The sequence below is a fragment of the Mirounga angustirostris genome, unplaced genomic scaffold, assembly GCF_029215605.1.
Source record: "Mirounga angustirostris isolate CCGP_5_RB_7025 unplaced genomic scaffold, mMirAng1.0.hap1 SCAF_5, whole genome shotgun sequence".
NCBI lineage: Eukaryota > Metazoa > Chordata > Mammalia > Carnivora > Phocidae > Mirounga > Mirounga angustirostris.
Window position 1 is genome coordinate 146,967,271 of NW_026991713.1, and position 14,810 is coordinate 146,982,080.

The 14,810-nt window shown below is 50.0% G+C and overlaps 1 long non-coding RNA gene across 2 annotated transcripts in view; it reads left to right on the plus strand.

Annotated features, from left to right (window-relative positions):
- Positions 1 to 12,371, plus strand: part of LOC135364531 (uncharacterized) — a 28,058-nt gene extending 15,687 nt beyond the window's left edge. Inside the window, exons 7-8 of one of the 2 annotated variants that reach the window (XR_010411842.1) lie at positions 4,321 to 5,880; positions 12,097 to 12,371. This is a non-coding gene — a long non-coding RNA (uncharacterized LOC135364531). Of the gene's footprint in view, positions 1 to 4,320; positions 5,881 to 6,434; positions 8,893 to 12,096 lie in introns of those variants that run through there. The other variant, XR_010411841.1, reaches the window with a different exon arrangement.
- Positions 12,372 to 14,810: the final 2,439 nt, after the last annotated feature.

The window sequence follows — 14,810 nt, forward strand, 5'->3', positions numbered from 1 at the left end:
CTGGAACAGGTTCCTCCTTCCAGCCCTCAGAAGGACCTGACCCTGGGCGCACCTTGATCTTAGACTCTGGCCTCCAGATCTGTAAGACAATACATTTCTGTTGTTTAAATCACCCAGTTTGTGGTGCTTTGTTATGGCGGCGCTAGGAGACAAACACACAGAGAAATGCAATAATTCGGAAGAGTGAAGTGCAGAGTTGGGGTGGGGGCATCTCAAGGACATAAGGAGACAAGGGTCTGGCATGAGATTTAAAACATCAACTCCCCAGTCATAGGAAGGGGAGTTATGGAGTGGGGGCAACTTGGAGGAGAAAGTCCAGGGTTTGGGGATCAGACTTAGATTCAAATCCTGATTCTCCTGTGCGATCTTAGAGGGCTTACTTAACTTCTCGGAGCTTCTGAGCACCCATCGTTCCTAAAAGCCCCATGTTATAAATCAAGAATTTATTCCGAAGGCCCATTTGATAACATGAAATGCTATAACTGATCAGGAACGTAACATAAAATAGAACTCCATTATATGTTTTTACAGACATTTGGTGAGAACCGCCAGGCACTTATTATAAAGCTACAAGGTGGTGGTTTCCTTTGGGGCATCTTTTCTTCTTCGATGGGCAGGGCTGCCTGCGGCATTAAAGACAGGAATTTGCAGCCGTGTGGACTGACAGCATTGCCTTCTTTTTCCTGGTAACTCACCCTGTGCCGGCAAAGTCATTCCGCATTCTGCCTTCCAGGAGTCCTTGGAACCGTGTTCAAAATTAGGGTCACCTATCTGGAATGGATCAGTGTCGTTTTGACATACGTGAATGTTTTTGAATGCCACAAAAGTTTTTGAATGGCAAGTGCTGGGTGGCACAGTTTCCATGGTGACGTGGGAAGCCCACGCTAGCACTGAAGGTGCTAGGAGGCGGGTATTAAACACTTGCTTTTTTTTTTTTAAACTTGGGAGACTTCTTTGTAGGGAGAATAGTCCAAAAAGTGTGTAGGGTCATCATTCCAGGTGATGTGAGCTGGGCGTTCTCTTGTCCTCAGCAGCTTATGTAGCAAGCCTTGTGTGTGTGTCTGTGTGTGTGTGTTTCCTTGTATGTATCTACGTGAGTGTGTATATGTCTGTCCACGTGTCTGAGTGTCTGGGGTTGTGTGTTTGCACAGGTGTGTGCATATGCCCGTCTCTCTGCATGGCTTTCTGTGTGTGTCTCTGTATGTGTGTCTCTGCGTCGATGCGTGTGTCTGTGTGCATGTGTATATTGCATGTACCTATCTGTATGCATGTGCCTGTGTGTCTCTGCATATATGTAGGTGTGTGCGTGTGTTCGTATGTGTTTATGTGTGTGCACGCTGTTATTCCTCGCTCCCAGACCCAAAGCAGACGTCACTGATCAGTGTCAAGCCCCACGCTCCTCTGTGGTCCGTCTCCCTATGGTAGCCACGGATTGGGGTTGACCACAAGAGGAAACCAAGGTGCTTTTCCAGGTCTCCAGTGTCGAGGTCAAGCTGCTCAGACTGACATCTCATGCTTTCAGAGCCCACCTCTATTCCCTGCCAGAAACTTTCTGCCTCAAGCAATTCCCTGGGCTCTAAAAATGCCCACTCCTCACTGAGCTTTTGAAGTTTTCTTCTCAGCTGACAGGGGACTTGTTAAGCATATGGTTTCTGGAATCAGCCTCCATGGGTTTAATTCCTGCTCTGCCACCTCTGAGTTGGGCAGCTCTGAGCACATCGTTCAGCGACGGAGCCTCACCTTCCTTATCTGCAGTCTGCAGATGCTCATACTAACATCTCCTTCACAGGGGTGGTGCGGTCAAGACAAGATCATCCAGGTGAGGTCCTCAGCAGAGTCAGCCCTAAAGGAGCCGCGCATGCTCAAGTGGCATTGATCATTTGCTGTGGTCTGGCATTTCGTGGGGCTGCTGAGCGGTCAGTCTCGGGGTGGGGGGTCACCTTCACCTGCTTTCTTGAGCTGTGCTTCAGGGGGTGCCATTCTCATGGAGCACAAGGTGGGAGGTACCACTGGTGGTGCTGCTGCCTGGCTCTCCAGTCACGAGGGGACCAAAGCTTGCCTTAGCTGGGAGACTGCATGCTCCTGAGGGCAGAGGCCGTTAGCCAGCGTGCCCGGAATGAATGGGGCACGCGGAAGGGCTGAGATGCCACCTGATCTTTCTCCTGCAGGCATGGGGTCAGCGTTGAGGGTCAGGGACCAGGAAAAATATTAAAAGTCACATGGAAGACTAATGCAGCGCTAACGTGGAAATAAAGTCGAACAGGAAACTTCAGGCCCAACCGTGTCCCCTCAATCTCTATCCGGGAGGTCACTGAACAGCTCAATGGCTGCCCGGTGGCTTCCTGTGGAGCCCTCGGTGGCCAGTTACAACAGGGCAAGGGTTTCAATGTCAGCAGTAATGATGTTTTGGACTGAATGACTCTCTGTTGCGGGGCCGTCCTGTGCTCTGTGGGTGCTTAGCAACCCCCCCTAGCCTCTGCCCACCAGATGCCAGGAGCAACCCCCCACGCCAGACGGGGTAACCAGAAGCATCTCCAGACATTGCTAAATATTCCCCGGAAGATGCTATGAGCCCAGCTGAGAACCACTGGGTCATGACTCCAATAATCAGCTGTGCTCCCAGGTCTCAGCTGGGCGACAGCCACCCGTAAATAAGGTAAAAGCTGGGAACGGTGAGCCTGTCCTTCCACCTGTATAGTAAACCAATAATTTAGAATTTTTGAGGCTTGGCCTGGGGGTTGCAGAGCTTCTTCCCATGCCCTATCCAAGATCTTAGGCATGAACTTGGACCTTTGGGGACAAGGACAAAGGCTATGAGCTGTCGATTAAGGTAATGTCTCCTTTGTGTTATCAAGTGAGCAGGGACTGGGTGGTGTTCGGAGGAGGAGATGTGGGATGTTTCTGGGATTTGGGAGACTGCATTCTGGTTTGGGGTCAGGCTGACACTCCAGGCATAGGCTTGTCATGTGGCCAACAAAACCTCTGTCTTCGCTTCTTCTCTTCCTTGCCTGAATAATTCAGCTCTGTGGGCCTGCCTTGGGTCAGATCCTCCTAAGGCCTCTCTGACACTTGTCCTCTCATGCTAGCTTATGGTCCTTCTGTGGTTTTCCCTGATCCCATGCTTACCCCATCACAACCCTTAACGACCACATGGCCACGGCCTCTGCTATCTTGTATTCCCAGTGCCTAGCAAGAGGACCTGACACAGAGGCCTCTTTACTCCCTGTGGTTTGCTGATGGACTGACAGGGGCTAAGCCCCCAGCCAGGCACGGCGGCGATCAGATAAGACTACATCTACTGGGGGAGGTTGACACACAGTTAGATTATTTCCAGCCATGAAAAGGGCCATGAGGGGTGTCGAGAATGGGGATATCTAGTCTGCTGGTCAGGGTTGAGCTGTGTGTCCTGTAGGGTGACCAGTCATCCCGGTTCACCCAGAACTGAGGGGTTTCTCGGGACACGGAATGTCAAAGTTAAAATGGGCAAAGTCCTGGACAAATCAGGATGAGAGGGTGATTCTAGCGCCTGCACCTGCCTGGAAGATTTACTCACTAGCACGCAGTTTTAAATCCTGGAACAATGCGACAAGTCAGTGCCAGAGTCAAACCCCATTTGACAGGTGAGAACCAGGACCCAAAGGTGAGTAGGGGCAGGGTGGGAACTGGAACCCCAGAAACTGGGGGCCGGGCTGATTTGCTGTATGGATTCCCAGGGACTAAACAAAGGCAGTGCTCATTTTAGGGGTTCCTTCCCATGCGGGGGTCCTGAGTGTATCTCCATTGATCTCCTGGAATCTTTAGAAGAATCTGAGGGTCTGGGTGGCCCCCAGGCCAGGGAATGGAATCACTGGCTCCAAGGATGGCAGATTTATCTTTGGATCCCCACTCAGCCTTGAGCAGCAGAATGCATGAATACCATACCTGCTTTACCATAGAGGAAACTGAGACCCGGAGAGGTTCATCTACTTACTCAAGGTCACACAGTGAGTTGGCAGCAGCAGAGTGTGGATGAACTCAGGACTCTCAACTCCTGAATCCACTGCTTTGTTTGGGTTCTGGGTTAACGCGCAGACTCTAGAATTCAAATCATGGCTCTCTGCTAGTTACCAGCTCTATGACCTTGGCTAAGTCATTGAACTTTTTTCCAAGCCTTGATTTCCTCAGCTGTAAAATGGATGTAATTTGTACATTTCCTCTTAGGGTTTGAGGCATCAGTGAGATTGTCCATGATAAGAGAGCTCTTAATAGCACAGGGTAAAGCTCCCAAGGACACAGTAGCTGCCACCTCTAAACCGCCCCCAAATACATTTTCCTTTGCAGGGCCGGGTACCGGGGCTGGAACCCAAGGGATCCATAATCTCACACGCTCATGGCCAGAACCAACCTCCAGGTTCTAGGTTCTCAAAAGCTGCCGACTTCCTGGGAACCACGCATCCCTCCTCCCTCCCGGGAGCCCAAATTCCAAGAAATGCAGCTAAAATTGGCCCTCGAACAGCTTTTGCAGAGCACGTCGCAGCTTTTTTTGGGTCTAGAGAGCCAGTTTCCATGATGGAAGTGGCACAGAAGGAGAGACCCAGCTAAAAACAGCCACCGCCCAGAATGGCTGTTCGCAGGATGCCGCCTCCCCTGCCTCTTCGGGGGTTTGGAGACTTCACTTCCGCAGCAGCTGCCGCCCCCCCAATCGCCACTAGGTGGCAGCATCGCAGCGCGCGCGCCCCCGGGCCCCGGAGCCGCTCCTCAGGATGATGCCCATAAAATACGCACTGGCCGCAAAAAATTATTTCCCTTTTATTGGGGGGCACTTGTTTGCATTGCAGGAGCTCCGCGGAGGTGTGTCTTCTAAGGGCTGACCTAGTGCCGAGAGAAGCACCGCTGGAGACTTCTCCGAGCGCCCCCGTGTCCCTGCTGCAGGCCGCTCCCCGCACCAGCCCACCCGACTTAGTGGGTTCATTATGCCTCGGGTCCAACGTCATAGCCGAAGTCTGGAATTTTCCAGGAGAGGTGACCGAGCCTGGGGTGGGGGAATGCACCCATTTGGGGCTGGTGGTCCTGCCATGGGAGGGGGGCGTGGCTTCCCTCTGTGGGCCTCAGGGATGGAGTTTTGGCTCAAGAGTGTGGCTGCCTTGTTCTTCCGTCACCGTGTGGGGAACGGGGCCGTAGGGGAACCCACCGCCTGGGCCACAGCGAGGAGTAAATGAGTCACAATGTGAATGGGACAGTGCCTGCCACATCACAAGGACTCCAGTATGAGCTACTTTTCATATTTCCTCAGCGTCCCCAGGGGCTGGTATAATGGCCATCCCACAAGTAGTAGCCCAGTGGGTCTCACCGCCCTAGTCTTGGAGGCAAGAGGGGGAGGTGGGGATCAGCTCCAAGGCCTTGATTCTCAAAGCCTCTCCTGGGCCGGCAGCAGGCAACACAGTTGCGCTCCTTAGAAACGTGGAGTCTCGGCCCCACCCAAACCACGGAGCCAGACTCTTCCTTCACAGCACCCCCAGGGGCTTCGTGGCATCCCGAGGTCGGAGGAACACGGCTCCTAGGCACCTTCCAGCCCTGGAGGGCTGGGATTCCCTGCCCAGTCCTGGGTGAGTTCTGTCTCCCAGATTCACATCCATCAGAAGATCGACCATCAGGCAAGCCCTGCGTTTGAGCCTTTCCTCCTGCTTTTCTGGAACGCTTTCTGCAGCTGCCTGGGTGCTCCGGTGTGACGGGGGTTGACATGCTGCAGTGGGCCCGGCCGGGCTCCATACACTCCCCCGAGCTCCCAGATCTGGCTCACCTCCTGCCTACGGATCCTGCTGCACCCTCCCCGGCCCCCGTGCCTGGCCACAGCAATCCCCATCAACCCGGTGACCCTGGGACCAGGAACCGACTTTGTCTGTGAGTCCCCCTGCACCACCCCTCCCGACCCTCAGCCCTGCAGATCCCACAGCCAGAGCACCTCCTCACTCTGGCTCCCTGTCCTCCAGCGCTCTTGGGAACCATCCCTACGTCTACCTGGCCCCCTGCCTATCTCCCTTCCCTGATCCTCCCTGACACGAGTCTCCTGATCCTCCCTGACACGAGTCTTCCACGTGGCTCCCCGCAAGCTGGCCTCTGAGCCGCTCCCTCTGTGCTCCCAAAGTCCTGCACCAGCTGGCCACTCCTGTTTCCAGGTCTGCTCCCCTCTGCTCCGTAGTGAAGGCCTCCCACGGCCTGCTAGCCACGGCCGATTCGCCCTTGTGTGCTTCCACCTCAGCCTGCCTTCCCCTCTTGCTCCAGACCAGGGGCCGGCTCGCCACGGCCACGCGCAGCCCACAGCCTGTTGCTGGAGATAAACTCGGACTGGCACACAGCAGGCCTCTGGAGGCTTTCACATGGTGGGGGCAGAGCTGAGAGACCACACGGTCTCCAAAGCCTAGAATACTTACTCTCTGGCCCTTTGCATGCTCCAGCCTCTGACATCCCCTTTCTGCCTGTCGTGACCCTCTCCACCTTGGAGGTGTGGATCCAAAGCCGCTCCGCTGGGCATTCCTCCTTCAGCATTGACGGAGAACCTGCTGTGTGCCGGGATGCTGCACGAGTTCCTGACCCAGGCTGCTTGGATCAGAAGCACCTCCAGAGCTTTACGGTGACAGCTCAAGGCCCCTTGTTTTATTTGTTTTTTTTTTTTTTTTAAAGATTTTATTTATTTATTTGAGAGAGAGAGAATGAGAGAGAGCACATGAGAGGGGGGAGTGTCGGGAGGGTCAGAAGGAGAAGCAGACTCCCCGCCGAGCAGGGAGCCCGACATGGGACTCGATCCCGGGACTCCAAGATCATGACCTGAGCCGAAGGCAGTCGCTTAACCAACTGAGCCACCCAGGCGCCCAAGGCCCCTTGTTTTATTATTGTGGTGTTTGGATGGCATGAGGCCCCCTGATTCTCTAGCACTTAACCCAGCAGTATCCGTCATACACTGAGGGTCATGGTCACATGGTGAGGGTCACGCACTGTGGGTCCTTATAGTCCATTTGGGTGAACAAATGAACTTCTCTCTTCCCCTGTGTCTGTTTCTGAGTTCTCACCCTGCGGTCTGGACTCCATCTCCCCCCATGCTTCCAGATGCTTCTGGAATCCTATTTCAGGCCAGATGCTACTTGTCAGTGCATCTCAAACTTTCACAGGCACGAGAATCACCCAAGATCTTGTCAGAATGCAGACGCAGATTCTCTCGGTCTGGGATGGAGCCCAAGACTCTGCATTTCTAACACGTTCCAGTTGGTGCGAGCCCCTGGCCCACACTTTGAGCAACAGAGATCAGTTCTCACTTCTGATTTCACCCGAGAATCCTTTGGGGGGTTTTGCATGCTCATGTCTGGGTCCTACCCCAGACCAACTGAACCATGCAGAGGGGTGAGGTGGGGCCCCGTGTCTCCGGGTGATTTCAATGTGCAGTCACAACCACCAGCCTAGGAGCGTGTAGATGCAGGCGGTCAGGTTCTACTCCAGAGCTACCTCGTCAGAAATGCTAGGAGTGAGGCACGGGAACGACGAGAACCACGGCTGCCCTAGGAATGCCTGACCTTGGCTTCACCCATCAGCTCCTACCTGCTCTTCCTGCCTCTTCATTCATTCTTTATTTGGCCTGGATAGTACAGTTCCGGAAACGCCAATTTGGGTGGCTCAGTTGGTTAAGTGTCTGCCTTTAGCTCAGGTCATGCTCCCATGGTCCTGCTCGGTGGAGAGCCTGCTTCTCCCTTTCCCTCTCCCTGCTGCTTTGCCTGCTTGTGCGCTCTCTCTCTGGCAAATAAATAAAATCTTAAAAAAGAAAAAAAAGTGCCTGGTCTCAAAGGACAAAAGTCAAAGAAGGGGGTTCTTATTGGACAGGTGCTCTGTTCTGCTGACCAAGGCAGAGGCTGACATGAGGCCTTTTTTGTGATCTGAAAAGAGTTTTCTGACCTTCTCCGTGCTAACTAGAAAGCCCGCTTCGGCAGAGCTCCCTATTACCTTGCTACTGGAAAGTGTTTTGGGGGAAAAACTCTGGGCTCCTTTACCTCTTCCTCACATTACCCTTCAAGCTGTTAGCAGACGTTTTGGGGGCACAAACATAGGGAAAAGCCATCCGCACCATTCCACAGCCCCTAGCTTTGTTTCTCTACCACCCGTTAGCCCCAGGTGTTCAAAACCTTGTCCATTCATTGGAATCACCAGGGAGCTTATACATATGCTGACATCTGGGTCCCATGCCCAGGGATTCTGTTTTAGTTGGTTTTGGGGGCAGCCTGGGCATTTTTTTTTTTAAAGAACCCCACCCCCACTCCTGATGATCCCAGTGAAGAGCCAAGGATTTGGCTAGAGACCTGCTCTTTGAGTCCAGAAAGCCTATTTAATAAGAGATGGAAGAATCGTTTGCTGTGCCTGAGAAATTGGGGGCCTGGGTTCAGCTGCTTGAGCCCCAGCGCAGATGCCAATCAAACACAAAGCTGAGGATCCAGATCTTGGAGGTGTTCACGCAAGCCCACTGCCCAGGGGCAGTGGTTGGATCTAGCAGAAACTGCATCCCACACATATTTACTCTTTGGGTCTTTAAGGACACCAGGCCAGGTGTACTATCTTGGTATTTCAGACTAGCGAACCAGGGTTTGAAGAGCTTTCTAAAAGCTACCTTTCAACAAGAACTTCAACCTGTGCTAAGTGCTTTACATGCAATTCCTTATTAAGTTATTGCATGAGATAGAGACAAATGAACCTGGATTTCAGATCCCTTTTAAAAATAACCCCGGGGGCGCCTGGGTGGCTCAGTCGGTTAGGCGTCTGCCTTCGGCTCAGGTCATGATCCCAGGGTCCTGGGATCGAGCCCCGCATCGGGCTTCCTGCTCTGCGGGAAGCCTGCTTCTCCCTCTCCCACTCTCCCTGCTTGTGTTCCCTCTCTCGCTGTGTCTCTCTCTGTCAAATAAATAAATAAAAATATTAAAAAAAAAAAAAATAACCCCGAACGCTACTTCTTCAGGCCTAACCTTCATCTCCAACATGGAGCAAACATCAGAAAAACAAACTTGTTATGTACAACACAAGAGGTGCACCTTAGCATTGCGCTATCCGTATGCAAATTTCCCCTTATCAGTTTCAGCTATCAGGAGAGATTCTAATCCTCATTGAAGCATGCCTTCGAAGTTGTGCTGGTAAAAATTACTTTATGTAATGAACTCTTAGATCAATTCTTATTGAAATGAGCTGGAATTAGATTTTTGCTCTTCCCATATATAATGCTTTCAATTCAGTAATGAATTACCCGAGTCAGAAGCAATCTGACATTTCAATGTGGTGCACACGGTGTTAACAGCCTGCTTGTTTGGCCCTTTGCGGAGCGAAAGCAGACCTACCGCAGTGCCTTTTTTAATTTCGCGGGGCTGTCTGATAGAGGGTTTTTTTTTTTTTTTTCTTTCTTTCTTTATCCAGGGGAAATTTGCCATTTTAACATTTAGATTCATTTGTTTTCAAGATCTCTCTTGGGTCACTGTGTGAATATGAATGATTATATGCACACACAGATACATCATTCGTGTGTGTGACTTACCTCACGCCGCATCGCCTCCCTGCACTTTGTTTCTTTGTCTTTGAAACGGAAGAATTGCATCAGGTCACTGTTTGTCCAAATTCTCCAGATCTTAAGGTGCTAAGAAAAAAATTCGAGAAATGTTGGGTTTAGCAAAGACAGGACCTCTGCCTTCTGAATTCGAAATCTTCCTTCATTCTTCTCTGTGTTCCTGCCCCAACCCATAAAGTGAGAACTCACATCCTAACTCACCTGGCCTCTCATGGGAGTGTGGGAAGCAGCTTTGACTCCAGCTCCTTCTTCCTTATGTACCTGGAGAGCTGAGGAGGGCCTGCCAGTCCGCGGATCCTTTTCTCTGGCTCCGGATGCAGCAGCCAAAGGCTGAGCTGGCCACCCACAGGCACGAGCCTCCATGTGGAAAGTGGAGAAGCACCTGCAGTACTTAGTGCCAAGTTATTTGTTTAGGTGCCCATTCTCTTCCAACCCTATCTTCCTGGTGAGGTGAAGGTTTATCATTCTCTGGTGACCCTCTCTATCCCGAATCACTTCTTTTTTGACTTAGAGACCATTTATCTGGTACTAATATGGCTACTCTACCTTTATTTTGCTAGTGTTTGCCTGATGTAGCTTTCTCTATCCCTATACCTTTCATCTTTCCGTGTTTTTATGTTTTAGCTTTTCTGGGGGGGTTGTTTTCTCTTGTTTGTTTGTAAAGCGCATGTAGCTGGATTTCCCCCACTCCAATCTTTAATTGGAATGGTTATTCCATTTACATTCCTTGTTATCTATCTATCTATCTATCTATCTATCTATCTATCTATCTATCATCTATCTATCTATTATCTATCTATCTATCTATCTATCTATCTATCTATCTATCTATCTATCATCTATCTATCTATCCTTTCTATCCACTCTATCCATCCTATCTATCTATCATCTATCTATTGGTTAGTCTATATATAATCTTTTCTGGTCTGTAAAAATTGAAAATTTTTTTCTTAGTACTTTTCTCTCTCTCCTGGGATGAAAGTTATAGCCTCTGTGTTTACTCTTTAAATGATTATCTTGAGGGGCGCCTGGGTGGCTCAGTTGTTAAGAGTCTGCCTTCGACTCAGGTTGTGAGCCCGGGGTCCTGGGATCGAGCCCCAAGTTGGGCTTCCTGCTCAGCGGGAAGCCTGCTTCCCCCTCTCCAGCTCCCCCCTGCTTGTGTTCCCTCTCTCGCTGTCTCTGTCAAATAAATAAAATCTTAAAAAAAACATAAATGATTATCTTGGAAATTTTACTATGCATCTGAAACTTGATGGTCTCGTGTGAGTATCTTAACTGTTACCACCTCCCTGCCCTGCCTGAATATGCAGACAACATGGACTATTTTAACCCAAGTCACCTTCCTACTAATTCACATGCTCTTAGGGTGTGGATTTTAGTTCTGTTTTCATTAAGCCTGCTTATTAGGCAACTATTTTTACTGCACAATGAGCATCCAGGTTCACTGACACCTACCTTTCCGCCTTGTGTGTGCCTTCTTGCATCTCAGACCTTCCTCTATGGGGTTACTTTCATTCCTCCTGACTGTATCCTTTAGAAGGTCTTTCATTTGGGCTACTGGTAGTTAAAGCTTTCAGTTTTTGTTCTTCTGAAAATGCCCTCATTTGACCTTTGTTCTTGAGATGTAGTTCTGTTAAATGCGCTGCCATACATCGAATGTTCGTGTCCCCCGAAAAGTTCTTATTTTGAAGCTCAGTCCCTAATGCACTGGTGTTAAGAGGTGGTCCTTTGGGAGATGATTAGGTCGTGATGGTGGAGCCCCCATGAATGGGATCCGTGCCTCTCTGCCCCCATGGGGCTCCCTACCCCCTCTGCTACAGGAGGACACAGGGAGAAGGTGCCATCTATGAACAAGGAAGCTGTATTTATATTTCTAGGATATTCTTCTATTTCCACTGGAGATCAGCCGAAAAATTCCCTGCTAGTTCTTGTAAGACAACAATTTGAACACTGATTGTAACAATGCGCCAGGGAGGAAAATACCATCGGCTGAGGCTCTGGACGACCCTACAGCTAGATGTGCAGAAGGCGGTGGGGGGGGGGGGACGCTATGGAGCTGGGAGCACCCTCTGCTCCTTTCATGGAACATTCTCGAGTGTGTGCTGCTAAAGTGGGTTGGGGAATCCTGTTTCCAAGCAGCCTCAGAACTCCATGAGGAGTCCAGGTACACCGAGAGAGGGTTTTTTTTTTTTTCTGAGCTTACCATGCACCTGGTATGGTTCTATGTGTGGTGGAAGAAGGATGAACAGAACAAAATCCTTTCCTTTCTCTCTTGGAGTGGACGTTCTCGTGGGGGAGACAGACCCTCTCAAGGAAGTATATAAGTCACAGGATAATTTTAGATGGTGGTTGTGTGGGGTGGGAGAGAAAGGCATTGCTGGTGGGCTGTGAGCTGGAGGCTGAAGGAAGGGAGGGAGGAGAAGGCAGAGAGCGGTGAAGGCAGGGAAGAGGATAAAAGTGGGGACCCCGAGTTGGGAAGGCCTCTGGTGGTCCCCCCCTCTCTCTGATTTCTCTTCCTGCGGTTTCAGTGGCCTGCAGTCAACTTTGGTCTGGAAGCAGATGATCCTGGTCATGATCCTCATCAGAAGGTCCATGGGGGCCTAACGCTACGTCAGAGCACCTACATCACCCCCTCATTTCATCTCGTCACGTGGGATTGTGTCATGTCACGTGGTCACAAGAAGCAGGGCGAGTACGGGACAGATATTTTGAGAGAGAGAGAGAGACCACATTCACAATATTGCGCTACAGTGTTATAATTGTCCTATTTTATTATTAGTTATTGTTGTTAATCTCTTACTGGGCCTATTTATAAATTAAACTTTATTGTACAAATGTATGTCTAGGAAAAAACCTAGTATGTACAGGGTTTGGTGGTGGGCCTGGTTTCAGGAATCCACTGGGGGTCTTCGAATGTACCCCCGTGGATTGTGGGGGGGAATCCTCTGTACTTACAACCAAGTGACAGAAAAAAGACCTGTATCAGAGGCTGCCAGGAAGATGGTGGAGTAGGAGGACCCTGGGCTCACTTCTTGCCATGTGGCCACCTAGAGAACACCCACATCGGCATAAATAACCCAGAAAGCAACCAGAAAACTGGCAGGACAGACTCTCCACATCCCAACACAGATGAGAGGCCACAGCGAAGCAGATCCATGCCCTCCAATTGCTCTTGGTAAGATCCCATCAAAGCGGTGCCACAAGCCCGGCAATGTGCGCACAGCCCAGACAGGGGCCAGCACCACTCCAAAGTGAGTCCTGCTCCAGGGAGAGGTGAAGATAACCACACACACCAGTCTGTGACCCCAGCAGTGGGCTGGGGGCAGGCAGCTGGTCTGACTGCAGGCCCTGCCCACCAACAAAACCTTCTTAGGGGACAACACAGGGACAGTGCCCTGCAGTTTGGTGCTACTGCATCTCTGATAAACACATCTGCTCTGACTCAACTCAAGCCCAGGGCAGCCCCGGACCAGCCCACTAACACCACAGGCATCCGACTCTGCCCAAAACAGGGAGAGCGCCATCGCAGGCCGGACTGAAGGCAAACAGCTCCACCACAACAGTAAGACACTCCTGTAGCAACACACATAGGAGACACCCCCGAAGCACCATTTTCTGGTGAAAAGGAGACATTACGCTGCAGGACCTCTTCTTCATAAAGCCGCTACTTTCAAGTGCAGGAGACGTAGCTGACTTTCCTAACATGTAGAAACAGACACAACAATAGACAAAATGAGACAGAGGAATATGTCCCAAATGAAAGAGTGAAACAAGGGGTGCCTGGGTGGCTCAGTCGGTTGAGCGGCTGCCTTCGGCTCAGGTCATGATCCTGGAGTCCCAGGATCGAGTCCCGCATCGGGCTCCCTGCTCAGCAGGGAGTCTGCTTCTCCCTCTGACCCTCCCCCCTCTCACATGCTCTCTCTCTCTCTCTCATTTTCTCTCTTTCAAATAAATAAATAAATAAATAAATAAATAAATCAATCAATCTTAAAAAAAAAGGAACAAAATCAGAGCAAGAGAACTAAGCAAAATGGAGACAAGTAATATGTCTGATAGTGAATTTAAAGTAATGTTCATAAAGATACTCGCTAGAATTGAGAAAAGAGTGTAGGACCTCCATATGACCCTCCACCAAGAGATAGGAGACATAAAAAAGAACCAATTAGAGATACTGGACTCACTAAATGGAAATAAAAATAGAGCACCTGGAATAAATAACAAGAGCAAGTAGAAGAACAGATCAGCTACCTGGAGGACAGAGTAATAGAAAGTAATCAAGCTGAGCAGATGAGAGGGGGGAAAAATACCCCAAATGAGACTAGACCCAGGGACCTCAGCGACACTGTCAAGCATAACAGTCGCATGATAGGGATCCTAGAAGGAGAAGAGCAAGAAAAGGGGGCAGAAGATTTGTCTGAAGAAATAATAGCTGAAAACTTCCTGAATCTGGGGAAGGAAAGAGAAATCCAGATCCAGGAGGTACAGAGAGCCCCCAACAAAACCAACCCAAAGAGGCCTGCACCAAGACACAAAGTAAATAAGATGGCCAAAAGTAGTGATAGAGAATTTTAAAAGCAGCAAGAGAAAGGGAAGGAGTGACATACAAGGGAAACCCCATACAGCTATCAGTGGATTTTTCAGCAGAAACTCTGCAGGTCAGAAGAAAGCGGCATGATCAATTCCAACTGCTAAAAGGAAAAAAATCTACAGCCAAGAATACTCTATCCAGCAAGGTTTTCATTTAGAATAGAAGGAGAGATAGAGTTTCCAAAAAAACCCAAAAGTTAAAAGCAAAACCATGTCCCTGTCACACACGATGCCATTGGCCTGTGAGTCCCAAAATCACAGTCCTGCCACCCTCCTGCCTGAGTCAGCATGCACAGCCTGCCACCTGCTCAATGCCAAGTCAACATGCCTTCACCTCAGATTGCCAAGGGTTCAAACTGGCACTCTTCCCCTCAAATTCCAGCCCTTGTGCTCAAGTTTGTGCACAAAAGTGGGCATAATTATAACAGCAGAATGAAGCAACCCAAACAGTGACACTAATTCTGTGGAATACAGAATGGATAAAAGGAGTGTGCTAGGCTGAGAACATCTCCAACAAGCACATCAAAGAACAATACATACAGCCTGATTCTGGTTAGTAAAAGAAACCCAGGGAAAATAAAATAAGATGAAAACAGAAAGGGAGACAAACCATAAGAGACTCTTAACTATAGGATACAAACTGAGGGTTGCTGGA